The following is a 25,477-nucleotide window of genomic DNA, read 5'->3' on the forward strand; positions in this document are numbered from 1 at the left end:
ACATTTATGGCCGAATGGCCAATGGTCTAGCAAAGAAAGGCCACCTCCCTCCTACCCCCACATCCTAGACCAAGTCAGAGCCAAGGTCAAGGAATTGCGGCAGGGGGATGTGAGGGAAGCTCACTGTGAAATCAGACCAGAGACGGACACTGTCAGTAAACACTCATATCGGAAACGCTCCTCTGGATGCTGGGCCCACCAGAGCCATGTGCTGCTGCCATCTGCCTGCTCCATGGACATCTTCCCATTGCAGAGCGCGCGCCGAGCCAGACTGTGACTAGACAGCTCATCTCTGGGCACCCAGGGCTACATCTACACTGCAGTCTTCTTGCTCAAGAATGGCCGTTCTTGCGCAAAAACTTGAGAAGCATCTACACTGCACGCGCGTTCTTGAGCAACTAAATTTACAGCAAGACGTAGGAAAAGAGGGCTTCTTGGGCAAGAGTTAGTCCTTTCCCCATGAGGAATAAACCCTCTTGTGCAAGAGCTCTTGTACAAGAAGGTAGTATGAACGGGCAACAGTTTTTTTGTGTGCAAGAAACCCCTATGGCTAAAATGGCCATCAGAGCTTTCTTGCACAAGAGAGCGTGAACACTGCCTCGGACATTCTTGCCCAAAAGCACATGGCAGTGTGGACGTGCTCTTGCACAAGACGTTTTGCACAAGAACTCTTGCACAACACAGTTCTTGAGCAAGAAGTCTGCGGGGTACATGTATCCAGGGGTTGTTTGGGTTTCTTATCAGCACTGAGCTTTGTACAACAGCCCAGGGAACATTGTAAAAAGCCAAAACCTTCCAGCCCTGGGTGTCCCCGGCCAGCCAGCAAGTGGCACAAAGGTTCCTGGCAATGCTGGCTTGTGGTAGGTTGAAACAAGTCCACACAATTCAGATGAGGTGGCCCAGTGGTTAAAGGGATGGCCTGTTAATCCCTTGTGCTCTGCAGGCATGGGTTCAAATCCCATCCTCATTGGATGTTTGCAGCCCTTCCTCTTGCTTCTCCCAGATCTCTCTTCAGTTCAGTGCCAGCCCCTCCTGTACCCCTGCCTGCCCCAGCCCCTCCCACTGCAGCCTGGGGAAAGGGGAAATCTCCACAGAGACACTCCCGGATGGGACCCTTAATCCCTTCAGCCCTCAAGGGGAAACCTCACAAAGGAGATTCCAGGCAGCCAGGTCATGGGGGTCTCTGAGATTCCTGCAGCCTGTCCCACCTGGCTGTTGCCATGGACCCTCTGTGAGGTCACTGCCTCCCAGCCAATGAGCTGAGGTGTAAAAGGTCCTTGTGATGTCACTGCTGCCTTGCAGGCTCATGTCTTGCCCCCAGCCAGCCCTTGGCATGTGTGAGCTGCTCCCCCTCTGCCCCCCTCACTCAGGGCTGGTTCTGGGGCTCACACAGGGAACATCAGAGACTGCTCAGGGGGCCACATACCCCCAAGGTCACCTTTTAAATGTCAGGGCAAGCCAGGATCTATCCCGTCCCTTCCCCAAGACCCCACCCCTTTGCTGAGCCCCTGCCCTCCCCAAACCTTTCCATGGACTCTTGGTTACTAATGGACACTCACCACTAATGACATAATCACACCCCAGCCATTTTGCTAGGGCTGCAGCTGGGGAGAACAGTTTAATTTAAATCATTAAATGATTCAGCGTTTGAACTGTCTCATGTTAGTTGATCAAACTTCATTTTAAATAAAGGAAAACATTACGGCCAGCACACAAGGTTTCGGTGCCACACCCCTAGAGACTCTGGAACAAAGAAGACACGTGAGAAGAACCCAACGTTCTTCCTTTTGCTGTGACATGGATGGATCTAGCTCAGGTTTCACTCAGGGGGTCTGTCTGCATGTGAAGTACCTGTGACAGCCCCTGTGCTCCTCTGCTCCTCATCAGCAATGTCATCTACTTGGGGGAGAAGTTGCCCTGAGACTTGCAAAAGGAACAACCTGGATAAATTAACATTGTTCACACACCCTTTGATAGCTCAGCTGGCAGAGCGGAGCACTGTAGTGTGTGTTTAGCAAGTGATCCTTAGGTCGCTGGTTCAACTCCAGCTTGAAGGAGCCATTCTTTTCCCTCCAACATGGCCTTAGCAGAAAGCAATCAAGGAGGTTACATTGGTCTATGTCTTCAGAGACCTGCACTTCAATTGACAAAAGGATTGTGGGGATGAGCTGCCAATCACATTTCTTGGGCTGCACAGGTTCTGTCCACACACAAAAGTTCTTTCGGAACAATGGCCATTGTTCCACAACAACAATGCTAGACTCTACACAGCAATTCTGTTATTTTGAAATAATTCTGAAGTAACAGACGGCTTATTCCGACTTCTGCAAACCTCATTCTACGAAGAATAACACCTGTTCCAAATTAGCTATTTCAAAATAAGGCCTGTGTAGCTGCGCCACTGCTGCTAGTTTGAACTAGCCCCTCCCCGGGGCCATTCTGAGTTATTCTTCCCAGGGCTCTAAATCGAGACAGCTCGTCCACACTGGGGAGCCTGCCTCGGACTATTCTGAGGTTTCCCTGCAGTGTAGACGTGCTAGTTCGAAATAAGCTATTTTGGAATCCCTATTCAGGACTTAGAAACCTGCAATGTGAGTTCAAATCTAAATGGGACCTCCTGGGGTGCGCTTGTTGGTGTGAGGTTTTTCACACTGCAAGCTTTTTGCACAAAAATGGCCGTTCTTGTGCAAAAACTAGCGGAGTGTTTACCCTGCATGTGCATTCTTGCACGAGAAAATATACAGTAAACCATTAGAAAAGATGGCTTCTTGTGCAAGAGTTATTCCTCTCCCCATAACGAATAAGCCCTCTTGCACAAGAAGGCAGTGTGCACAGGCAAGAGGGATTTCTTGCACCAGAAACCCCTATGGCTAGAGCTTTCTTGCACAAGAGAGTGTCCACAATTCTCTTTATAAGGAGATACACCATCTCATAGAGCTGGAAGGAGCCTTGAGAGGTCAGGTAGTTCTGTCCTTGCACTAATGGAAGCTCCAAGAACCATCCTTGACAGATATGCCCCAGATACCTAAATGGTTATCTCAAGGATTGAATTAATAACTCTGGGCTTAGCAAACTAACATTCAAATAACTGAGCTAGCCTGCCTTGCTTTTAGGGCTAAAGCACACAGCAGTGTGGATGTGCTCTTGCACAAGAACTCTTGCCCAAAACCGTTCTTGGTCAAGAAGCCTAAAGTTTTTCATATTTTTTTGTTTAAAAAATACAGGCAGTCCCCGGGTTACCTACAAGATAGGGACTGTAGGTTTGTTCTTAAGTTGAATTTGTATGTAAGTCGGAACTGGTACATATTGTAAGGGAAACTCTAGCCAAACATTTCTCCAGAGCTCAGTTTTATTCTCCCACACCTCACTTCCCTCTGTCCTTTATTCTCAAGCTGAGGTGTCTGCTGAGAAAAGCCGCTCTGTGTCTCCCTTGTCTGCTGGGGAGGGGAGCGCTAGCTTCGCGTCTCCCTGGTCTGCTGGGGGGAAGCAGCTAGTGCGGGGTTGCCTCACCCCGTTTGTAAGTACGGATTCGATGTAAGTCAGATCCATGTAACCCGGGGACTGCCTGTAGTTCAAACAATTGTTCAATGGGCCCTAGGCCTGGAATTGTGCTGCAGCCACCTCCCTCACTACAGTCGCTGGCTCCATGTGCACTGGCCTTCTGTCTGGGTGCTGGCAGGGGGTGGGAGGTGGCGGGTACCAATGGGTAACAGGTGCCAAGGCGCATACAGAGACGCCAGCGTCTGCATCTCTGCAAGTGTCCTCACTGTGCACAGCTCAGCTTTTAGCAAACACTCTCCTCCTGTCTGCGCCTAACACCAGTGTCACTGTCTGCTCCGGAGGGGTCCTGTCTGGGGGAAATGGCAGTTCCAGGGGACACTTGCCCAGTGTTGAAACATCTCACAGGTAACATGGCAAAGAGGAAGCCAAAGAGACTCTACACCTACCAGAAAACGTCACAACTGTCAACCCAGATGGGACTTGAATCCACAATCCCTGGTTTAAGAAGCCATTGCTTTGTGCATTAAGCTGCTGGGGCACACTAAAGATAACAGAGACAGAAATTCCCTCTTCCAAATGCACATTCCTCAATTTTTAGGTGCCAGATTCAAGCTGTTGGAAGGAGCCAGAAACACAGGGGGGGCTGATCACACCCCTCTGAAAACCAGCTCTCAGGAGGCACCTCCAGCTGCCCCCAAAGTGTGGGTCACCCCACACTAGCCATGGATGAAACTCAACACGTTGACATCTCGTCTCCATCACAAAGCCAGGGGCTTGTTCCCACAGCTGCAGCCTCAGCAGGGAGCCACACTGGCGCTCACTGCTCGTGGGGAAGGGAGCGGGTCCCACAGGTCTGGGGCTGGTGGGGAATGGGCAGTTGTCACTGAAGGGGAAGGATAAAATGCAGCCACGTTGCTGAGGGCAGGGAGAGCAGCTGGGGCTGGGCTGGTGGTGCCATGGGACATCCCTGGGGGAGCTCTGCAATGTGACCCTGGCTCCCAAGGCAGCAAGTGCAGAATCCCCCTTGGCGAGCGCAGGAGGCTCCGACCGGCCTGGTTTAAATCTGTCTGATGGGCTGGACGACCCCGATGCTAGAGTGTTAGAGCCCCTTCCCCACCAGGCAGGGCAGGGCCCACGCTCCCAGCAGGGAGTTACAGGCACGTCTCTCGCACCCAGAGCACTGGGACGACCATGGAGAAGGACTCACTGGCCCATGTGTGGTACCCAGGGACTTACAGTGGGAGTCAGAGCCCTGCCTGGCCAGTGCTAGTCATCTCTGCACCCGCTCCAGGTTTCTGGTTTCCTTCTCCCTAACCAGCCTCCCCTGAACCAGCAGTTCCATGGGTGGCCAGGGGAGGCCTCTTCTGTGTCTCAGAAGGACCTAGGAAAATGTGAGCAAAGGCCACAGCAAGGCACCACTGGGAGTTGAACCCAGGATCTCCTGTTTACAAGACAGGTGCTTTAGCCAACTAAGCCATGGTGCCCTCTGTAGGGCAGCACCTAAAACTGTTCTATTCTATGGTCCCAAACAACACCTTTGACTCCCAAAGTGCAGCCAATCCCCATTTCCCTCCAGCCCTGGCGGTGTCTGGCTCCCTGGGCACAGAAGGCTACAGCTCAGTGGGCAGAGGCTCTGACATGCACATCTCCCCCAGCCTCTGGGACTGTGGAGTTGGCCTTGAGATTTAGAATTGCTGGGGGAAGGGAAAAGTGCAGCAAACACTAATCGTCTGGATTGTAAGCCCTTGGGTCTCACAGTTTGGGTTGGAGACCCCAGGTGGGGGCCTGGCCTCCTTGGGTCTGTCCCTTCCTGAGGGCACAGAATTAAGGGAGAATTCCTTTGTCCTATAGCAATTCGAATTGGCCAACGAGCAAGTCACAAATTTTTTGTTCACATATAAGTACAGGAGAATGGTCTCTTACAGTAATGATGGCCAAGCAGTTAAGGAGTTGGCTAAAAAATCCAAAAGTTTTTCCCTGTGCAGGGTTGAATCTTGCTCACACTGAGGCCTGTGTTTTGGTCATACCCCTAACAAGGGCAACAAGGTTGACTGCCAGCTGTTTGCACATCTGGACCCAGAAATATCTGAGCCTTGGTTCTGTCGGCCAGTTTCTTTTCAGCTCACTGCAAACTGCCTCCCAGCTGTAGGTGAGGCTGAGTGTGCATGAAACCAGCGGTGCCTGACCAATGTGTCTGCTTTTCCTACCATCCCTCCATCTGTACCTGGAGTCAGCTTCCTTCAGTTGAACTTTGCCTTGTCCCCACAGCAGGAAGCCAAAAGGAGCAAAGAGCAGAAGAGCAGGATGCTGATGGGGGTGTGCTCTGGGTTTGATTTAGTGAGTCTTAGTTTGACTGGCTGAATCAAGTTCCAGAAGATTGATCACAGCAATTCCTCTCCAGCTTGACGTGGTTCTTGTTCTTCTGTACAGAACAGCCAATGGGCGTTCAGATCTCAGCCTTGCTCAGTTGATGGGAATAGAAACCAGACACCCAGCAGGTTTGAACTGGTTTCAGTTGAGGGACCCATCTGCCTGGTTTACATGCATTGGCACAAGAACACATGAGGGGTTTGCTGACGTTTTAAGAATCCCTGTACAATAGAAATCCATGATTGACACACCTGGAGGTGCAAATGTTTCATTAGGATAATCAACTTTTTAAGGGGGCACTTGAGATTGAACCAAGGACCTCTACAATCAGCACTCAAACACTACCACTGAGTTACACCCGACAGTGGTTGTACTTTTCAGCCCAGTGTTGGGAACTTAGCACCTGGCAGCACTGGTGCCTGCAGGAGCAGACTGTCATCCTGAAGCAGGAAGACCAGGAACTCCCCCCAATACTTCTCTAGACCCTTTGCTCCCAACACGGGGGGGGGGGGGGGGGGGCTGTGTGCCTCGGGAGGAGTGACCCACATCATATCCCCAGCATTTCTGCCCTTCATGGATGGACCTTTGGGGGCAGGCCCAGATGCTCCATCCTCTCACTCAACTCCTATCACACACTGGAGCAGGGCAGCCCCCAAGGGTAGGGCTGAGCCATGGGGTGCTGGGCAAGGGGCAGAGGCTGCAGGAGCTGAGAGTTTCCCTAGAGCCCAGGGACCTATAACGAGGCACCATGAAAGGTGCAGAAAGGGATTGACTGGGGGCAGGGAGAGTGGCTCAGGGCTGTGCAGCTTGTTGCCCTGGTTAGGGGTGTGGCCAAAACACAGGCCTCGCTGTGAGCAGGATTTGAACCTGCGCAGGGAAACCCTATTGGATTTCAAGTCCAACGCCTTAACCACTCGGCCATCACAGCTGCGAAGTCAGCAGTGTCCCAGGATCAGGGAAAGTGGTAACTAATCCCAGTGCCCAGACCTGACCTCACTCGCCCCACAGAATTCACACAGCAAACCTGGCTCCAGAACAGGGCAAGCTTGGGGGCTCATTGCTGGGCCCTGGGGTGAAGCATTAAACCAGCCCCCCTTCTACAGGGCCTGTGAGTGTTGCTGTCCCTGCTGTACAGACAGGGCCATGGAGGCAGGGAGAGATTCACTGAATGGGCCAAGGTCACCCAGCGAGTTAGAGCCCAGGTCTGCCCCCAGCTCCCTGCCCCACCCACCGATGTGCTGACTCCCTCACTGCCAGGGGGCTGTTTGCATTGGCCTCTTTTGCTGTCTTTTCTGCTGTGAGACATTGGGACAGTTGGCCAGGGCGTCCCGCAGTTGCCATCTCCCTCTGTGCAGGTGCTGTCCAGAGCCCCGACTAGCAAACGCTGACACTGCTGTTAGATCCAGACTAGAGGGGAGAGTTTAAGGGTTATTTCGGAAGAAGGGTTTTCTTCCCAAATAACTGCATCTAAACAGTGTTTTTTATTTCGTAATAAAGTATTTTGAAACAGCACCCGGACACGATTATGCAAATGTAGCGCGGGATATTTAAATCCCGGTTTCATTTACAATTTCGAATGTCTCCATTTGCATCCCTCTCCTGAAGGAGACTGCAAGTGTCAACATGTCCCGGGTGTTGCAACCTCCCAGCACTCACCTGATGTTCCCTCCCCGCTGCCTGAAGACGTTTGGGAGTCTGCCTCTTGCTTGGTCCTGTGATGTGTCCCTGAAGAGGTCTCTGGGGGCTTGTGCCTGAGAAATGGCTCTCCAAAAGGCAGAAGTGCTCCATCTTAGGCAAAGGACCCAGAAACAACACTTTACGGCAAAAAACACAAGGACAGCTCTTAGTCCGCATCCCTGGGCCACACAGAGTATCCAGAAGTCACTTCCCCACCTCTCCCTTGGCTGCTCTAGAGCTTAGCCCAAAGTCCGATAAACTCTACTCTCCCACCCAACAACCTCTGGGACTCCTCTCCTGCCCGGCTCCTCACACCACGGAGAGTGCAGGGCAGCCACTCCCCCAGCATCACCACTTCTGGTCTCTGCCTAATAGCCAAGAAGTTCTGCTTTACCCAAACCACACAGGCACCCTCTCGCCTCTGGCTAGCCTCATGGCAGATGTAAGATTTTCTCACTAATTTTTCCCAGCAACTTTGCAGGCAGGCATTGGTGGTATAGTGGTGAGCATAGCTGCCTTCCAAGCAGTTGACCTGGGTTCGATTCCCAGCCAATGCAATGTAAAGAGGGAGCATCAAAGCTCCTTGCTGAGCTTTTATTTGAACCCTGATAAAACAGGTACAAAAGGGTTTTGCAGCTGCAGGCTGCCTCTCACCCCTCTTCATCCTCTCTGAGAGCGTGCACAGTAATGTGGTTCCTCCCTCACATACCCCTGTCGCAATTCCTTGACCTTGGCTCTGACTTGGTAGGATGCGGGGGTAGGAGGGAGGTGACCTTTCTTTGCTAGACCATTGGCCATTTGGCCAAAAATGTCGGCATTCCTCCGCATGGACTGCAGAGACTCCTCCTGGGATCACAGCTCCAAGAGGGTCGTTATCTGTGGCCCAGACTATGATGGTGCCTGGTGTTTGCTGCCCCTTGCTTGATTTGATTCCCAGCCAATGCAAGGTGGGAAGGGAACAGGTGACCTCCTGGGGGAGATCTTATTTAACCCTGAGCAACAGGCACAAGTGGGTCCCACAGCCAAGGGCTCCCTCTCACCGCTTTTCATGGGGAGCAGCTCAAACAAAACTAATTTGGCTGTTGTGGGGTCTGCATGGGGCTTCTACCCGTGACCTGAGCGTTATTAGCATCAAGCTCTAAACTGCTGAGCCAGCAGGCCCAAAGGTGGACCCACAAAAGAGGGAAGAGAAGAGTTTTCCCTGCTATTGGGGAAAGCAGGACAGGGCAAGGCCCTTTTAGCCCCTGGGTCTGTGCAGGCTGGAGCCTCCTCTTACCAGTTTTCTGGCCTATTTCCTGAAAAGCTCACAGTCTTGTGCCTATTTCTGTTTCCCTGTCCATAGCAGGCAGCTAAAGGAGGGAGACAGGGGTAGAACAGTCACCACAGAAAACATATCTGTGGCCAGCACAGGGCTTGAACCCAAGACCTTGGCATTACTAGCTTTAGGAACTAACCAACTTTACTAGCCAGCCAACCCAAAGACAGCTCACAAATAGCCCTTTTAGAAAGGCGTGTCCAGCAGCTGAAGGGATGTCTCTGCAGCTGCCAATGGCTCTTCTCTGACAGGGCCACTAGCGACTCACTGTGACGTGGGCTGGCTAGTCCAGCTGGTTTGACATTTGGTCAAGGTGGCTGCTGGCTGGCATGGCGCACTGAGACCCAGGGCAAAGAGGCAGCTGGAATCTCTTCCTATCAGCATCTTCCCTCCCAGCTTCTTCCCTGTCAGCAGCAGCCACAGCCCCTTTCAGGCCCTGGGTCAGCCCAGCAGTTCCATGGGTGGCCAGGGGGGGCCTCTTCTGTGTCCCAGAAGGACCTAGGAAAATGTGAGCAAAGGAAGCAACAAGGCACCACTGGGAGTTGAACCTAGGATCTCCTGTTTAAAAAAGGCAAGCTAAGCCATGGTGCCCCCCTCAAGCTATTGGGTGAAACTGCTCTGTGGTCCCAGACAACACCTTTGACTCCCAAAGTGCAGCAATTTCCTTCCAGCCCTGGCTGTGTCTGCAGCTGCTTTGCCCAGGTGGGCTTTTTGACCAGTGCCAGGGCAAGAGCCCCCCAACGGGGGGCTGGCCCCAGAGCCTAGGGCCCGGGAGTCTGGTCAGCAAGTGAGACTCGCCCGTCAGTCCAAGCTGCTTTCTCCCCGGCTGCCGTTCCTGCCTGTCCCATGCCAGCGCCGCACGCAGGCCAGTGGGGCAGGACGGGGGGTGTCAGTGGGGCCCTGCTCTCAGTCCGTCCCTCACAGGCCCTGTGGGCTGCTCGAGGGCTGAGCCCGTCGCCCAGGCCTAGCGCGGGGATGGAACATGGGGCACGTTTCCCCCTGTGAGCGTGTGCGGGGGCAGGAGGGAGCCACACGGGCCCGGCTGAAGGTTTTGTGCTGGGGCTGGAGGCTTGAGCCCGAGCTGTCGGCCTCAGCGGGACTTGCTCCTCCCCCCTCTCCTGCCTTGCTGCCTCCTTTGGCCAGCAGCGCTCAGGGGCAGCCGGGAGAGCCGGCACCAAGGGCAGAGGAGGCCGAGGCACAAGCCCCTCAGAGGGGACAGGCCTGAGGCCTCTGGCTTGCCCAGGCTCACGCCAAGGGGCTTTCTATGGTGCCGGGCGGGGGAGGGAGGCCAGGCCCAGGCCGGTGGGAGAAGGGGCAGCGCCTGCCAGGGCAGCAAGGGGAGCTGCAGGGAGCGAGACGCGTCGTTTCTGCCTGGATCACTCAAGGGTCCTTCTATGGGTGAAGCGCCTGTGACACCCCTGTGCTGCTGGGTTCTCCTGCCCCTCCCCTGGGAGGCCGTCCCCTTCGGGGGGCTCTTGCCCTGGCACTCGTCCAAGGGCCACCTGGGCAAAGCAGCCTGCCCCAGGCACCTTCCATAGCTCAGCTGGCAGAGCAGAGTCCTGTAGCGGGTGCTCGGCAAGTGCCCTTAGGTGGCTGATTCAACTCCAGCTGAAAGGAGAGATTCTTCTCCCTCCCCCTGGCTGCAGGCCCGGCCTTAGGACCAGGCGGCTGCCTTGGGTCTGTCCCTTTGGGGCCTGGTGCTACAATTGACAGAAAGGTTTTGGGTTCCAGCTGCTGATGAAATGTCTTGGGCTGCGCAGGCCTTGAGTCATGGCAAGAGCTGGAGGGGAACGGGGAATGGCTGCACTTTGGAATAGGAAGGGGGTGTCTAGGGTTTCGTCACCAGTGCGGCTGTTCCTGTTCTTTTCCATGCTGTGAACGTTCCTGAGAAGGTTGGAACCAACCCGGCTCCTTTAGGGGCGGAGACTGAGGTGTTTATACAGCGCGAGCAAACCGGGGGCAGCACCAGCTGGCCCAGGCGGGGGAGAATCGCACTCGGGTGTCCCAGGGTCTGGCTCGATCACAGCGGGCAGGCTACTGAAAAGGGCCACAGGTGCAGGCTGCAGCGTTGGAGGCTGGGGACTTTGCTGCCGCGGGGCGGGCTGGATTCTCTGTAGGCTCCGTGGCTGACCCACCCTCCCCCGGGGCAGTTCAGCGGCTCGTGCCCCGGCCTTTACACGCGGCAGCGACCAGAGCCCCAAGCCCACCTGCCCCTCCCGAGGGAAGCGCAGAGCCCGGCACCCCCAAGCTACCGGCCCAAGGGCCCACGGGGAACCAGCACGAGGCCTGTGCCCGGAACAACGGTGGAACCAGCAGCAGCTGCCCAGCCCGGCCCGCGGCAGCAAGCTAGGGGCTACAGCCGCAGCTCGGAGATCTGGGCTCCTCCACGCACTCGGCGTACCTCGGGGTGCTCATTTACATACCCACGATGCATTGGGCACAGTGATTCACCACCCGCGTCCATGGGGCAGAGTTTGCTCCTAAAGCCCCTGGCTCCAACGCAAAACTCGGGCTATCAGCACGGCAGAGCAACAGGCTGCAGAAGGGGTGGGGATTTGCAGACAGTCCGGTGTAGTCATCGTGAGTTGAGAAACAGACGCCGTTTTTCTGGCAGCACCTCTGCAGCAACTGTGGTATATTCTGGGTTCTCTTCAAGTTGTATAAATTTTTCGCCTTTTACTAAAGATTTCCGTGGAGAGGAACATTTAAGAGTTTATACTCAATTTTTTGAGGCTTCACTCTGGTGAAGCTACCCAATGGTGTGAAAAAACAGAACTGAACTATTAGTTTTTGTAGTGAGGCCTGTAGATGCCTGTGTTTATTTGAAAATGTTGTACCTTACGATGTGCTACCTTTTTAATAGTAGTAGTTGTGTTAGTCTAGTCCAGCTAAAACAAAAAATAGAACTATGTAGTGCTAACAAGAGGGGCTACATCTAGACTAGCGTGATTTTCCGTAAATGCTTTTAATGGAAAAGTTTTCTGTTAAAAGCATTTTTGGAACAGAGCATCTAGATTGGCACGGACACTTTTCCCCAAAAGCACTTTTTGCAGAAAAGCGTCCGTGCCAATCTAGACTCGCTTTTCCGCAAAAAAGCCCCAATCGCCATTTTCGCGATCGGGGTTTTTTTGCAGAAAACACTACTGTGCTGTCTACACTGGCCCTTTTCCGGAACAGTTTTCTGGAAAAAGGACTTTTGCCCGAACAGGAGCAGCATAGTATTTCCGGTAAAGTGGCTGATTTCTTACAGTAGATCATCAGCGCTTTTCTGGAAATTCAAGGGGCCAGTGTAGACAGCTGGCAAGTTATTCCGGAAAAGTGGCTGATTTTCCGGAATAAGTGGCCAGTGTAGACACAGCCCGGATGCGCCCAGCTACGGAGGGCGACAGGCCCAGTTGGACCGGGGGTGTCGGGGCGAGAGCGGAAGCCGCACGGACCCAGTGCCTCCTGAGTGGCGGCTCCTGTCCGAGCCAGCTCCTGCTGGGTGTGCGGGCCGCAGCCGGGGAGAGTGCCGGTGGGGTCGGGAGTCGGGGTGCAGCAGCGCCGCCAAAGCAGGGCTCAGGCCGGAGAGGAGAGAGAGCTCCGGGCCCGGGGAAGACAGGCAGGCAGGGGCGTGTCCCGGGCTGAGAGGCAGAGGGGCGTGAGTACGTATGCAGATGTGGGCGCGAGCGGAGGCTTGTGGGAGCGGAAGCGGGCTGGCAAGCGGGGCCCGCCTTGGGTAAGCGGGGCTCGGTGTGGGTGTTGGGGGCGGCTTGGGGGCGGGTGCGGGCAGTAGGGGAGCGTTTGGGGTGCAGCGGTGTGGGTGCGCGAGGCAGCGTCCTCTGTGATGTGAGAGGCTTTGGGCGGTGGGGGGCAGGCGGTGGTTGTGCAGGTGGAACTCATACTTACCTGGCAGGGGAAATACCATGATCATGAAGGTGGTTTTCCCAGGGTGAGGCTCATCCATTGCACTGCAGGTGTGCTGACCCCTGTGATTTCCCCAAATGTGGGAAACTCAACTGCATAATTTGTGGTAGTGGGGGACTGCGTTTGCGCTTTCCCCTGGCGCTCGCTGTGGAAAATAGACTGACAGATGACCAAGACAAAAAGAGAAGAAATGTTGCTGCTTCTGTTTTCGCTCTTTTTTTTCTTTGTGGCGAGCATTGCTAGTTTTTTGCATTTTTCTCTGCTCGGTCCCTGTTCTGTGCTAAGGCTTGGCTTGGCTGGTCCCGGGGGGGGGCTCTTTTTTCTGCTTCTTCTGCTATTTCCTGGAAAGCACATCGCTTTCCTAGGCCATTGATGCCCCTCTTCAGCCACCCTGCTTGCCTTACAGGAAGTTTCCCCTAATGGCCTGCTGGCCCTCGCTGCAGCCCCAGCCCCTTGCTTCTCGTCCTGGCCTTCCCCCCGCCCCCCGCCCCCCGAGCTTCAGAAGAACCAGAAGTTCTCCCTTCTCTGCCTAGCAGCCTTTTATGGCCCTGAAAACTCTTAGCAGCTCCCCTCTGGCAGACTCCCTTCCAATCTTCTACACCCCACACAGTCAGTTTCTCTTGCATTTTTCTGCATTCCCTCTCTCCGATTTGTATGAGTCTGCCTCCCTTCCCGCCCACAGGGTACAATGCTCCAGCTAGGCCTAATCCTCACCGTGTAGAGCGGAAGAATTACTTTTCCTGTCTTGCGCACGATGCTGCTGCTTCCGCTAACGCGCCCCAGAACGATGTTCGCTGCTCTGGCAACCCGTTTACCGCTCTCAACTCCCGTTTACCTCGTGGTCCGCTGTGACAGCCAGCCTCTCTCTGGCCCTCTCCCCTGCTGCGCCGATTCTTGTCCACAGTATTCCTTCCTAGACAGCCGTTTCCCATTCTCTCTCTCTCTCTCTCTGTCTCTCTCTCTCTGCCACCTTGCACGTGGGCGCAAGCAACGGATCGATCATTCGTAAGCGGAGTACTTTGCATTTGGCCTTATTGAACTTCATTGTAGTCTCTCCAAACCATTTCTCCGCTTTGTCCAGATCATTCCGAATTGCGAGGAACCCGTCCTCCACAGCACCTGCAACCCCTCCCAGCTCGGGGTCCTCCACAGTCTTGATAAGCGTACTCTCTACGCCGCCCATCCGAATGGCCGAGGAAGGGAACCAGGCCCACAAGGAATCCCTGCCGGATCCCCGCTCATTACATTCTTCCAGCGAGGCTGGGCACTACGGCGATAACTATTCCCTGGGAACGGTATCCCTGACCCTTTAGCAGCACCCTGACGGTAGCTCCGTCTAGCTTGCGTTTGGCTAGCGAGCGCGTTCGTGCACAAGTCACGTGAGACGGTACCCACAGCTTTCCTGAAGACAGCAGATATACCCTTTTGATAGGTTGCCCCTTCCCCCTCTTCGGGAATTTCTCCCACCTGCCGCGAGTTTTCTGAAATATGCCTCCATATCTCAGATGTCACCCCAGTCAGCTCCTTGAGTACAGGGGGGAGGGGCCCCAACTCAGCGGCTGCCGGGAAACAGATTACTGGGGCTACGTCTACACTGTCACCCTTTTCCGGAAATGCTTAAAACGGAACAGTTTTCCGTTATAAGTATTTCTGGAAAAAGTGCGTCTACATTGGCAGAATGCTTTTCTGGAAAAGCACTTTTTCCGAAAAAGCGTCCGTGGCCAATGTAGACGCGCTTTTCTGCAAAAAAGCCCCGATTGTCATTTTCGCAATCAGGGCTCTTTTGCGGAAAAGACTACTGGGCTGTCTACACTGGCCCTTTTCCAGAACAGTTTTTCCGGAAAAGGACTTTTGCCCGAATGGGAGCAGCATAGTTTTTCCGGAAAAACACTGAGGATTTTACATTAGAACGTCATTGCTTTTCCGGAAAAGCAAGCGGCCAGTGTAGACAACTGGCAAGTTATTCTGGAAAAGCGGCTGCTTTTCCGGAATAAGTGACCCAGCGTAGACACAGCCCAGGGGTTTGTAGTAATCTCTGCACATCAGAAAAGGAGAGTGAGATGCAACTGGAGATGCAAAGGTTTCAAAGAAGTTGATAAAGCTTTCAGGGGGCACTTGGAGTTGAAACACGGACCCTTTTGCCTATAGTCAAACACTTTACCACTGAGCTACACCCCCATTACACTTGCTTCTTTGCATCCAGTGTTAGTGCCTGGGGCTGTGTCTAGACTGGCCAGTTTTTCTGGAAAATCAGCCACTTTTCCGGAAAAACTTGCCAGCTGTCTACACTGGCCGCTTGAATTTCCACAAAAGCACTGACGATCTCATGTAAGATTGTCCGAAAAACTATTGCGCAAAAGGGCCAGTGTAGACAGCAGAGATTTGTTTTCCGCAAAAAAGCCCCGACTGCGAAAATGGCGATCGGGGCTTTTTTGCGGAAAAACGCGTCTAGATTGGCCACAGACACTTTTCCGCAAAAAATGCTTTTGTGGAAAAGCATCCTGCCAATCTAGACACGCTTTTCCGAAAATGCTTTTAACAGAAAACTTTTCCGTTAAAACCATTTCTGGAAAATCACGCCAGTCTAGACGTAGCCTGGGGCTGTGTCCACACTGGCCACTTATTCCAGAAAAAGTTTGAAGTAGGAATAAGAGATCCTCTGGAAAAGGGCTTTTTTCCGGAGGATCGGGGCCAGTGTAGACGCTCTTTTCCGGCTTTTCTAAAAGCCGGAAAAAAGCGGCGGACATTTTTATTTAAATGCCGCGGGGGATTTCCCTATTACGACCTGTAAAATTAGCATGCCCCTTTCGGAAAAGGGACCACTGTAGACGAGCCCCAGGTGTCCTTTCTGATGGGACAGGCCACGTTCTTCTCAGGGTTTGGATACCATGTTGCTCTAGAAAGGCTTGTGGCCAAAACACAGACCTCACTGTGAGCAGGATTTGAACCTGAGCAGGGAAACCCTATTGGATTTCTAGTCCAACACCTTAACCACTCGGCCATCACAGCTCTAAGTAACAGTAGGCCAGGGAAACTGGTAAATAATCTCAGTGCCAAGGCCTGACGTCACCTGACCCACAGAATTCCCACAGCAAACCCTTTCAGCAGTCATGCAGAGGGGTCTGAGGCTGCCTTAGAGGTGAGTTCAAGGGGAAACTTCACAAAGGAGATTCCAGGCAGCCAGGCCATGGGGGTCTCTGAGATTGCCCCTGTCCCACCTGGCTGTTGCCAAGGTTGCTCTGTGAGGTCACTGCCTCCAAACAATGAGTCTGTCCCACCTGGCTGTGGCCAAGGTTGCTCTGTGAGGTCACTGCCTCCAAACAATGAGTCTGTCCCACCTGGCTGTTGCCATGGTTGCTCTGTGAGGTCACTGCCTCCCAGCCAATAAGCTGAGGTGCTGTAAAAGTTCCTTGTGATGTCACTGCTGCCTGGCAGGCTCATGTCCTGCCCCTGGCCAGCCCCTTGGCATGTGTGAGCTGCTCCCCCTGCCTCCCTCACTCAGGGCTGGTTCTGGGGCTCACACATGGAACATCAGAGGCTGCCAGGGGCCCTCCTGTGGGGCTGTGAGTGTTGCTCCCCCTGCTGTACAGACAGGGCCATAGAGCATCAGGAGACTGCAGCGGTGGGAGACACTTCCCTGGATTCGGGAGGGAGACGAGATGTCAAGACCCATGACTTGGAGCCAGCTACAGATACTCATGGAAACCTGATTTTCAGAGGGGTGTGATCAGCCCTTCCTGTGTATCTGGCTTCTTCAAAGGGGATTGATTAGGGCTACGTCTACACTGGCCCCTTTTCCGGAAGGGGCATGTTAATTTCAGCTATCGTAATAGGGAAATCCGCGGGGGATTTAAATATCCCCCCGCGGCATTTAAATAAAAATGTCCGCCGCTTTTTTCCAGCTTTTAGAAAAGCCGGAAAAGAGCGTCTACACTGGCCCTGATCCTCCGGAAAAAGCGCCCTTTTCCGGAGGATCTTATTCCTACTTCAAAGAAAAGGGGCCAGTGGGGTGGTTAGTTATTTGGTCTGGCAAACTGACAGAAAATCCCCAGGCCCTGAGCATGGTGCGGGCGAGGCCCATGGGGCAGTTTGCCTGGTGGGATTTGGGGGGTGGAGAAGCTGTGAAGCTCTGTGAGTGGATAAGGTCCCTGGCTGAGCTGCGCCACCTGCCGTGTGTGTGACTCAAACTGTCCCTCATCCCCTTTTGTGTGTCTGTTGCGCTTCCGGCGTCTTTCCTCAGGCACCTTCATCCGGCAAAGACTCCCCCCCAGGGGGATCTTGTATCTTCCTTTGTGCTGCTCAGCTGCAGACACAGCCAGGGCTGGAAGGAAATTGCTGCACTTTGGGAGTCAAAGGTGTTGTCTGGGACCACAGAGCAGTTTCACCCAACAGCTTGAGGGGGCACCATGGCTTAGCTTGCTCCGTCTAAACTGAAGTGCCTGGGTTCAACTCCCAGTGGTGCCTTGTTGCTTCATTTGCTCACATTTTCCCAGGTCCTTCTGGGACACAGAAGAGGCCTCCCCTGGCCACCCCTGAAACTGCTTGGCTGACCCAGGGCCTGAAAGGGGCCATTAGGCAAAGACCAGAAGTGGTGATGCTGGGGGAGTGGCTGCCCTGCACTCTCCATGGTGTGAGGAGCCGGGTGGGAGGAGGAGTCCCAGAGGTTGTTGGGTGGGAGAGTAGAGTTTATCAGACTTTGGGCTAAGCTCTAGAGCAGCCAAGGGAGAGGTGGGGAAGTGACTTCTGGATACTCTGTGTGGCCCAGGGATGCGGATCAAGAGCTGTCCTTGTGTTTTTTGCCGTATAGTGTTGTTTCTGGGTCCTTTGCCTAAGATCGAGCGCTTCTGCCTTTTGGAGAGCCATGTCACAGGCACAAGCCCCCAGAGACCCCTTCAGGGACACGTAACAGGACCAAGCAAGGGGCAGAAACACTGGGCACTGTCAGTGTCTGGGCCAGAGATAAAGACCCTCTTGGAGCTGTGATCCGAGGGGGAGTCTCTGCAGGCCCGGCAGTCCAGGTGGAGGAATGCAGACATTTAAAAACATAAAAACATAAAAACGGCCGTACTGAGTCAGACCAAATGTCCGTCTAGCCCAGTAGCCTGTCTGCCGACAGTGGCCAGCACCAGGTGCCCCAGAGGGGGTGGACCGAATACAATGATGAAGCGATTTGTCTCCTGCCATCCCTCTCCAGCCTCTGACAAACAGAGGCCAGGGACACCATTTTATCCCCTGGCTAATAGCTTTTATGGACCTAACCTCCATGAAATTATCTAACATATGGCCCAATGGCTGATGGCCTTGCAGAGAAAGGCCACCTCCCCCCTCCTAAATCCTAGACCAAGTCAGACCCAAGGTCAACGAATTGCGGGAGGGGTATGTGAGGGCCCGTGAGGGCAGGTCCCGCTCTGGGGAAGCACCGCAGCACTGTGCATACTGTGAGGAACTGGACCAAATCCCGGAGTGTGGGGAGCCCCTGTCTCCAGGGATAGTTGTGGAGTCTGGGATGGAGACACCTGGGCAGCAGCGGCTGCAGCTTCAGGATGACAACGCTGATGACCTGCAGTGCCAGGAGATGCAGGAGGACTCCCAAACGTCTTCAGGCAGCGGGGAGGGAACATCAGGTGAGTGCTGGGAGGTTGCAACACCCAGGACATGTCGACACTTGCAGTCTCCTTCAGGAGAGGGATGCAAATGGAGACATTCAAAATTGTAAATGAAACCGGGATTTAAATATCCCGCGCTCTATTTGCATAATCGTGTCCGGGTGCTGTTTCAAAATACTTTATTATGAAATAAAAAACACCGTTTAGATGCAGTTATTTGGGGAGAAAACCCTTCTTCTGAAATAACCCTTAAACACTCCCCTCTGGTCTGGACCTAACAGCAGTGTCAGCGTTTGCTAGTCGGGGCTCTGGACAGCACCTGCACAGAGGGAGATGGCAACTGCGGGACGCCCTGGCCCACTGTCCCAATGTCTCCCAGCAGAAAAGAAAACAAAAGAGGCCAATGCAAACAGCCCCCTGGCAGCGAGGGAGTCAGCACGTCGGTGGGTGGGACAGGACGCTGGGGTCCGAGCTGGGCTCTAATTCGCTGGGTGACCTTGGCCCATTCAGTGAATCTCTCCCTGGCTCTATGGCCCTGTCTGTACAGCAGGGACAGCAACACTCACAGCCCCACAGGAGGGGGCTGGTTTGATGCTTCACCCCATGGCCCAGCAAGGAGCCCCCAGGCTCCCCCTGTGTTCTGGGAGCCAGGTTTGCTGTGTGAATTCTGTGGGGCAGGTGAGGTGAGGCCTGGGCACTGGGATTATTTACCACTTTCCCTGATCCTGGGACACTGTTGCGCTCAGCTGTGGTGGCCAAGTGGTTAGACTAGAAATCCGATAGGGTTTCCTTGCGCAGGTTCAAATCCTGCTCACAGTGAGGCCTGTGTTTTGGCCACACCCCTAACCTGGGCAACAAGCTGCACAACCCCTGAGCCACTCTCCCAGTCCCCAGTCAATCCCTTTCTGCGCCTTTCCAAGAGATACACGGGCCATGGTGCCTCATTACGGGTCCCTGAGCTCTAGGGGCTGCGGGCCCTTTGTGTCTGTCAGCTATAGAGGAAAAGGCTTCATGCCTGGTCACTGCTCCAAGCTTGTTTGTGGCCAATGGGAGCTGCCTGCTTGAAGCCCTGGCCAGTCCCCACAAGCTCTTATTCACCCCGGCGTGTGACCTGTGCCCCCTGCGCAGGGAAGGGGCTGCCTGAGAAATGTGCTTGGGTGCCAGGAGTGTCTCCCAGCGAGAGCCTGCCTCTGGCATCCCACCCCTCCCTTTCCTCAGCCCACTGGCCCTCCCTGTGATGGAAAAGGATAAAGACTTGGCAGATTTCATTAATACAGACAAGGCTGGCTTCCCTGACTGGGAATTGAACCCAGGCCTCAGCAGTGAAAGTGCTGAATCCTAACCACTAGACCATCAGGGACATATGAACCAAGCTCTTTCCTTACCTAAACTAGCCTTTCACAGGCCACTTTCTGTCCCCTTCAGGATATGGGTCCTTTTTCCATTGCCCAGAGGGGACAAGAACAGAAACCAAACAGAACATCAGAACAGCCAGACTGGGCCGTGCCAGTTGCCCAACTAGCCCAGGATCCTGTCTCACACCAGCAGCCAATGTCATTGCCCAGTGGGAATCCTCGGGACAGACAATTGTTAAGTGACCCCTCCTGTTGCCCATTCTCAGCTTCTAGAATACACCAGCTCAGGGCACCTTCCCTGTCCATCCTGGTTAAATGCCAATGATTGAACTTTCCTGCATTAAATTATCCAGTTCTGTTTTGGACCTTCGTGTAGATTTCACCTTCATAACATCCTCTGGCAAGGAGTTCCACTGGGCGCAAAAATGGTTCTTTTTTGTTTATTTTTAATTTGGCTACTTACCAGTTTCATTCTGTCACCCGGGATCTTGAGTTGGAGAAAAAAAATTCTTCTTGCTTTCTGCACCCCTGTCATTATTACATGAAACTCCCATCACCCCTGAGTCTAGACTACATCTAGACTGTGCTCCCCCCAGCATCCCCTCCCTCAGAAGAAACGCACCTAGTGGGGCACGGAGCTGCTGGGCCTGGTGGAGTGTTGGGAGAGGGGCTAGTGCTCCCTTTGCGCATGAGAGGTAGCAGGATTCACTCCCATCTTCTCCTGCCTGCTCGCTGGTGCTGAGGGGCCGGCCCCTTTCCTGCTGCCCCAACTCTTATTCCCACAATGCACTTTGTGCAGGGCCTGTTGGTCTTTGTGCCAAGGCGCATGGCTGGGAGCCAGGACTCAGGACCCTTCCCCAAATATACAACCCCCTCCCCACCGCAAACCCTCTGTTCAGCTCACACTGTCCAGGTGACCTGCTCTACAGCTGGGAGAGCATCAGGCACCTGACGACAAGTCTGATCAGTCTGGGGACCAAGCTCCATGGGGCCTCAGACACCCAGCACAGGAGTAAAACTGTCTCTGGCAAATCTCAGGACAAGGAATGTAAAACCCACGGAGCACAAGGAGCTCACAGCAACCAGCCCAGCAGGTCCCACTGAGACTTGAATTCAGATTGCAGGATTCAAAGTCCTGAGTGCTGCATCTTACACCATAGGTCCTACATATACAGCTTCTGCTGGGGACCTGGGATATTCAGGTCTCAGGCTGGCCTCTGCTCTCCTGGCTTCCCACCAAGGCTATGTCTACATTCGTGGCTTCTTGCACGAGTAATATGCAAATGAGGCTAAGCGTGGAATATCTCCAAGCTTCATTTGCATACCTAATGAGACACCATTTTTTTCAGAAGAGGCTTTTGCTCAAGAAGGAGTTACATCTATTACTTTTCAGGAAGAACGGCATTGCGTAAGAGGGTTTTTCTTGCACAAGAGGGGCAGTGTAGACGCTCCTTCTTGCACAAGAACCTCTTCTGCAAAAAATGGTGGCTCATTAGGTATGCAAATGAGGGTCAGCAAGATTCCATGCTTAGCCTCATTTGCATATTACTCGCGCAAGAAGCCGCGAGTGTAGACAAAGCCCAACAGTTTCATCTCTCAGGACTCTCTGGCTACATCTCCACGGCACATTTATTTTGGAATAAGCTATTCTTGAACAGTGATTCCTCGTTAGGGTCCAGCTCAGTCTGGGCTCAGTGAGAGTCCATCCCACCTGAGATGTGTGTTACACAAAAGCCTCGTATTCCCTGCCCAGTGCCCAACACGGGCTGCAGGTATCTGTTTTGTGTGGGGGTGTAGCTCAGTGGCAGAATGTTCAACTGCAGCTCAAGTGGTCTTTGGTTCAAATCCAAGTGCCCCCTTAGGAAATCTTCCTTTAATAGAAACATTTACCTCTCCAGTTCTATTGCACTCTGGATTTCTGTTGTATGTGGACTCTTTAAATGAATACAAACCCTTAATGTTTTCTGGCACCAATACACATAAACCAGGCAAACCTGTTCCTCAGCTGGAGCCAGCTCAAACCCGCTGTGTGTCTGGTTTCTGTTTCCAGCAATTCAACAAGGGTGTGATGTAGATGCCCATTGGCGCGTCCTTGGTCTCTATGGGCTGGGCTGTGCAGAAGAACAAGAACCACACCCAGCTGGGGAGGACGGGCTGCCGTCAACCTTCTGGAGTTCGGTTTAGTGAGTCCAACTAAGACCAGAGAGCACCTGACTAGGGGCCAGAAATCTGCTCTCGCTGCCTTTGGTTTCCTGCTGTGGGGACATGGCCAAGCTCAATTGCAGGAAGCCGACTCCAGCTACATAAGGAGGAGCAGACACATTGGCCAGGCACCACTGGGGGCTGCCTCCCTCACCTCCCCCGTACCTGGCAGGTGCCTGGGCCAGCTTAGCCATGGGGCCGCTCTCTGGGACAGCGAACATGGACACAAGGCAAGATTCTCTCATTCTAGGACCATTTGTTGGTTTTTCACCTGTCACAGCTACAGACTAGCAGGGCACCACGGAAGGGAACGACTATGTGGCCCTCAGACCTTTTGTTTGCTGTTGCCCAGGCACTGCTAAGCTCACAGCTGTGCTGGCCAAGTGGTTAAGGTGTTGGACTTAAAATCCACTAGGTTTTCCCAGCTAAGGTTCAAATCGTGCTCACAGTAAGGCCTGTGTTTTGGCCACACCTCTAACCAAAGCAACAAACCCCTGAGACACTCTCCCCACACTCCCCCTCCCCTGTCAATCCCCTTCTACTTCTTTCAGTGCCACATCCAGACTGAAGAGGAGGCTCTTTCTCTTTCTATGAGGCAGAAGGACGTGTCCAAAGAACAGGGTTTTCCAAAATTTGGTGCCCTGTAGCAGCAGATGGCAGGAGCCAAAGAGGCTTGACAGCCTGTTCCATCCCAGCGCACCACCCTCCCAGCCTGCTGCTGCTCCAGGAGGGGGTGTCAAGTCATGTGCATCGGGGCATTGTGATGTCACGTGTGATACCAACACACAAAGCCCTGCCCCCCACCCCAGGAGCTACTGGCAGGCAGGCACAGACCCTCTGTCCTCACCTCTGCAACCAGCTGTTTCCAAGGGGGTGAGTCTGGGAAGAAGGTGATTCCAGGATTCTGTTCCTGCCCTTGTGGACAGAGACACCTGGACAGAGAAGCAGCCCCAACAGGCCCCTCCATAGCTCAGCTTATAGAGCAGAGGACTGGAGCAGCTGCCCCTAGGTGGCTGGTTTGACTCTACTTCTAAGGAGAGTTCTTTTCCCCTCCCCTGGATGAAGCAGAGCAGGCAAGGCCCTTCTAGGGGGGACAGACAGGCTCTCTACAGAAGACCCAACCAACAGCTTAGCCACAGAAACAAAGGTCTCCTGCCAGAGCCAGGAAATGAACCAGACACCTTTAAATCTTCAGTTTAACACTGTCCCCACCAAGCTAGTTCAGCAGCTGTCAGGGAAGATTTTCCCCACAGCAGCACACAAGAGAGCAGCTGTTGCCAGTGGCCCTGTAGGGCAAGATGAGCTTGACCAAGCCTCAGACCAGCTGGACTAGCCAGCCCACATCACAGTGAGTCACTAGTGGCCCCATCAGAGAAAAGCCCTTGGCAGCTGCAGAGACGTCCCTGTAGCTGTCTGTACTGTCTTTTCCTACAGACCTCTTGTGGGGCTGCTGGCTTGGGTGTTTAATGCTTGATACTAGTAATGCCGAGGTTATGGGTTCAAGCCCCATGCTGGCACCAAGGCTGTTTGGTTTGGTGCCTTGCCTTTGTGGACCTACCTGCTATGAACAAGGAAGGAGAAAAAAGTCCTGAAAGGTGGAAGAGTGGAAAGGAAGCATGGAGCAGAGTGTCAGCTCCTGCTCCTGTAGCACTGCCCATGAGTCACCCAGCTCTGCCCCATGTGAAAAGGACAAGTGTTGCCTTAGCAGTGAGGGAGAGGTGGGAAGGAGCCTGAAGTAAACTCTTGGGTCACAGCTGCTGTAACATGAGACAATGAGGTGAGAAAAATGACTAGACAGTGGCCAAGTGAAACATCTGGCTGGTTTCCCTGAGTGGGAATCAGACCAGACCAGCAAGAGTTTTGTATCCTAACCACTAGACCACCAGAGACACCTGACACATGCCTCTTTGCTCACCTACACTAGCCTTTCGCAGGATGAGGGTGATGAGGGTCCATTCTCCCTTGCCCAAAGGGGACAAGAACAGAAACCAAACAGAACATCAAAGCAGCCAGACTGGGCCATGCCAGTTGCCCAACTAGCTCAGGATCCTGTCTCACAACAGCAGCCAATTTCATTGTCCCGAGGGAATCCTCAGGACAGACACTTGTTAAGTGATCCCTCCTGTCACCCATTCCCAGCTCCTGGAATACACTAACTAGGGACACCTGCCCTGTCCATCCTGGTGAAATGCCATTCATTGTGGCCACCAGGACTTCCAAAGTTGAGTAGCTCTGCATTAAGGGTTCTTATTAATGTCAAGAACCTCAAGCACTGTAAAGCCAGAGTGTGATGGAACTGGAAAGGAAAATGTTTACACTAGAAGGAAATTTTCCAAGAGGGCACTTGGATTTGAACCAAGGACCACTTGATATGCAGTCAAACACTCTGCCACTGAGCTACACCCCCACAGAAATCGGCATCTGCAGCCAATGTTGGGAACTGGACAAGGAACAAGAGGCTTTTCCGTAACTCACATCCCATGTGCCACCCTTGGGCTTGGTCTCCACACTGAGCAGGCGGGTGGCAGGGGTCTGATGCTGTCACAGCTGCAAGGCAAGTCACCCACCTGGCCCCTGAGCTCCATGTGGGCAGCAGCCAGACAGTGTGAGTGGAACAGAGGGTCGTGGGGGGCGGGGATTTGTATATTTTAGGAAGGGTCCTGAGTCCTGGCTCCCAGCCACACACCTTGGCAGAAAGACCAGCGGCCCCTGCACAAAGCGCATTGTGGGAATAAGAGTTAGGGCAGCAGGAAAGGGGCCGGCCCCTCAGCACCAGCGAGCCGGTGGGAGAAGATGGGAGTGAATCCTGCTACCTCTCATGCGCAAAGGCAGCACTTTTCCAATGGAGCTAATTCTGCCCCACCTGCAACCTGTCTCCAGTGCTTCTGCCACTGTCTGGCCCAGGAGGGCTGGTGTCCAGCAGCTCTCTGCACCAACGTGGCTGGCTTTTGGGGACAGCAAGTAGGAAGTGGGGGACGGGGCAGGAGGGGGGGCTACTGGAGCCACTTAGGCCCCTGGTTGGCAAAAAGAAAAAATGGAAATTTCTCTTCTCATTGGAGAATGTGGGTATCGATCCCACTACCTCTCACATGCCAAGCGAGCGCTCTACCACTTGAGCTAATTCCGCTGCTTCATGTAAAATGGTCTTCTTGGAGGCTCTTCCCTTCTCCACAGAGACATCGGCCTTCTAGGTCAGTTAGTCGTGGGAAAGGAGAAGGCTCCAAAAAGGCCTCAAGGGCAACTCTCAAGGAGACTCCCTGCAGCAAAGCCATGGGGGGTCTCTGAGATGGCCCCTGCCCTGCAGCCTGTCCCACCTGGCCATTGTCATGGACTCTCTGTGAGGTCATCGCCACCCAACCTCCATTAGCCAATAAGCTGAGGGGCTGCAAAAGGCCCTTGTGATGTCACTGCCACACCCACCCCTGCCCTCCAGGGCTAATGTCCTGCCCCAGGCAGCCCCTTTGCATGGCTGAGCTGCTCCCAGGGGTGAAAGTGACACATTTCTCACAGGGCCTGTTCTATTGGGCACCACCCCTTGGGCAGGG

The 25,477-nt window shown here is 53.7% G+C and overlaps 8 non-coding genes across 8 annotated transcripts; 3 read left to right on the top strand and 5 right to left on the bottom strand.

Moving 5' to 3' along the window:
- Positions 1–4,911: 4,911 nt before the first annotated feature.
- On the bottom strand, positions 4,912–4,985 carry TRNAT-UGU (transfer RNA threonine (anticodon UGU)). The gene has a single exon. It is a non-coding gene; the product is annotated as a tRNA-Thr (tRNA).
- Positions 4,986–6,717: 1,732 nt separating this feature from the next.
- Positions 6,718–6,799, bottom strand: TRNAS-UGA (transfer RNA serine (anticodon UGA)). Its single transcript has one exon. It is a non-coding gene; the product is annotated as a tRNA-Ser (tRNA).
- Positions 6,800–8,033: 1,234 nt separating this feature from the next.
- TRNAG-UCC (transfer RNA glycine (anticodon UCC)) lies at positions 8,034–8,105 on the top strand. The gene has a single exon. It is a non-coding gene; the product is annotated as a tRNA-Gly (tRNA).
- A 3,393-nt stretch (positions 8,106–11,498) lies between these two features.
- LOC142821685 (U5 spliceosomal RNA) lies at positions 11,499–11,614 on the top strand. Its single transcript, XR_012898374.1, has one exon. It is a non-coding gene; the product is annotated as a U5 spliceosomal RNA (small nuclear RNA).
- A 1,129-nt stretch (positions 11,615–12,743) lies between these two features.
- On the top strand, positions 12,744–12,907 carry LOC142821720 (U1 spliceosomal RNA). The gene has a single exon (XR_012898408.1). It is a non-coding gene; the product is annotated as a U1 spliceosomal RNA (small nuclear RNA).
- Positions 12,908–15,696: 2,789 nt separating this feature from the next.
- TRNAS-AGA (transfer RNA serine (anticodon AGA)) lies at positions 15,697–15,778 on the bottom strand. Its single transcript has one exon. It is a non-coding gene; the product is annotated as a tRNA-Ser (tRNA).
- Positions 15,779–19,663: 3,885 nt separating this feature from the next.
- On the bottom strand, positions 19,664–19,735 carry TRNAE-UUC (transfer RNA glutamic acid (anticodon UUC)). The gene has a single exon. It is a non-coding gene; the product is annotated as a tRNA-Glu (tRNA).
- Positions 19,736–24,267: 4,532 nt separating this feature from the next.
- On the bottom strand, positions 24,268–24,339 carry TRNAC-GCA (transfer RNA cysteine (anticodon GCA)). Its single transcript has one exon. It is a non-coding gene; the product is annotated as a tRNA-Cys (tRNA).
- Between the last annotated feature and the right edge of the window lie 1,138 nt (positions 24,340–25,477).

The sequence above is a fragment of the Pelodiscus sinensis genome, chromosome 31, assembly GCF_049634645.1.
Source record: "Pelodiscus sinensis isolate JC-2024 chromosome 31, ASM4963464v1, whole genome shotgun sequence".
NCBI lineage: Eukaryota > Metazoa > Chordata > Testudines > Trionychidae > Pelodiscus > Pelodiscus sinensis.